Below are 2,500 nucleotides of genomic sequence, written 5' to 3'. Positions count from 1 at the left end.
AATGCTTCCTGATAATGCTTGCTTCCTCAGCGTCATCGGTGCTAAACCAATGCTAGCTACGCTTAGGCACCAACCGCACATCTAACAAGGATAGACTAGCGTACCATAGTAGTATCACAAAAAGCAACACATGCCACTTTAACGCCTATCTTTTCCCAATCATCAGCACAAATCAAATGCTGGCTAGCACCAGTAGCACGTCAAACATAGATCAGCAAGCACATCGTCATCGAATTGCCACACAAACAGCACCATCCCAAACTTCCAAAGCTAGACCACAACCCTGGATCGGTGTCGCAGAGACCTAACGAGGCATCCCCACACCACGCCAAGGCCCCCACTCGGAGGGGTATTATGCCACCGACTAGGAATCAAGCAACAGTCACCCAAGCTCGCGCTCAAAGGCAGTCTGGCACCTTCATCCCTTCCCATGCTCACCCACGGCTCCCCCCCTATATATACATATTGCACAAGGAGCTTGGTGACAGCAACACCCATTGCTTTCCCTGAGGATGTATATTTCTTAGTATGCGCACGGCGTCGAGGCACAGGTGAAGCCAACGGGGCTAGTTTCTGCGCCCTATGTCGAGGAAAATCAAGGCAACGGGCTAGTGTATGGGCACAACGTCGAGGAGACTCAAGGAGATGGGGCTAATTTTCAGGTCACCGTTCGAGAAATCAAGGCAACGTGTTGGGGGGGATGGCCTCTTTCATGGGTCGTGGGGCTTGGCTTGGCATGCCTCGTGTGTGCTCGATACAGCCTCACGATTCTTATTTGCCCATCAACCATGCCGGGCACCTATGAGAATGAGACCCCATGGTACCCCCTATATATACATATTGCACAAAGAGCTTGGTGACAGGAACAGACATTGATTTCCCTGATGATGCATAATTTTTGGACACACACGACTTGGGGGCGAGGGGACACGGGAGTGGGGCGCCAATGGGGGGCGTTTTGGCCCCATTTTCGTCAAGAGCGGGCGTCTTGGCCATGCCTTGAGCGTGCCAGCCTCGAGAGCCTTGGGCGTTGGACACCCTTGGGGCGCCAATGGGCAGCAGTCCCATGGTTCCCCTATATATACATATTATACAAAGAGCTTGGTGACAGGAACAGACATTGATTTGCCCAAGGATGCATAATTGTGCGAAATCGTCCATAACTCGCTCGAATTAATTCGGATTGACACAAAATTTTGTAGGGATGCTTTTTATTATAAATGAAAAGCTTTGAAATAAATAAAAAAAAAAAAACAAAATGTCATGTTTGAGGCGTAAATGTTTGTGTCCTATCCTTGGTCATGCCTTGAAGCGATGGTTCCCTACTTGTTGGAATGTCGCTCAAATCAAGTAGGAATGCCATTGAAAATTTGTGTGGGTCGTTGTTAACATAGACGAATGGACTTGAAATGAAAATATATCATATTTGGGTGTTTGTCCCTGTCGCCTGGTGATAGGCAGGCAGATAAGGCTTTTAGGTATTCATAAGTGGCTTAGATGAACTCGAAAGAACACGAGTTGATCGGATTGGAACTCATATATTCAATTTACTATGTACTAAGTAGGAACTACACTTTGCTCCCTTCATCGTTTGACTTGCTTAGAAATCTGCTCATGGTTTGTCAAGGCCCCTTGTTCCTTAGACCGATGAGGATGGGATTGGGTTGCTCATGGGCATGTGTGTGGCAAGATGCCTTGTTCCATTGGTCGTTCATGGGTGTTCGTGTACGAAGTAAACTTGTTCCCTTGGTCGTTCATGGGGTTGTGTGTGGGAAGAAGCCTTCTTCACTTGGTCGTTCATGTGTGTTTGTTTGGGAGGTAGCCTTGTTCCCTTGGTCGTTCATGGGAATGTGTGTGGCAATACGCATTGTTCCTTGGTCGTTCACACCCTTGTTCCCTTGGTCGTTCATGGGTCTGTGTGTGGGAAGAGGCTTTGTTCCCTTGGGTAGCCTGCTTGCCTTGCCAGCCCCGTATGCATTGTTCCCTTGGTCGTTCGTGGATGGGTTTGTGCGTGGCAAGGTTGCCTTGTTCCCTTGGTCGTTCATGGGCATGTGTGTGGCAAGGTGCCTTGTTCCCTTGGGTGGCTTGCCTTGCCAGCCTCGCTTGCTTAGGTTTCCCAACACACCTGTCGGGCACCAAGGGTGGTATTAGTCCCCATGTACCCCCTATATATACATAATGCACAAAGAGCTTGGTGACAGGAACAGACATTGATTAGCCCGAAGATGCATAATTCCCAACACCATGCCTTGTTCGTCATACACGCTTCTGGGCACCAAGTGGTGGTAGTCCCCCATGGGCATTTGTGTGGCAAGGTTGCCTTGTTGCCTTGGTCGTTCGTGGGCATGTGTGTGGCAAGGTGCCTTGTTCCCTTGGGTGGCTTGCCTTGCCAGCCTCGCTTGCTTAGGTTTCCCAACACACCTGTCGGGCACCAAGGGTGGTATTAGTCCCCATGTACCCCCTATATATACATAATGCACAAAGAGCTTGGTGACAGGAA

The sequence above is a fragment of the Lactuca saligna genome, unplaced genomic scaffold, assembly GCF_052625555.1.
Source record: "Lactuca saligna cultivar CGN05327 unplaced genomic scaffold, ASM5262555v1 scaffold_259, whole genome shotgun sequence".
NCBI classification, from domain to species: Eukaryota; Viridiplantae; Streptophyta; class Magnoliopsida; order Asterales; family Asteraceae; genus Lactuca; species Lactuca saligna.
Note: the sequence above shows the minus strand (reverse complement) of the source record.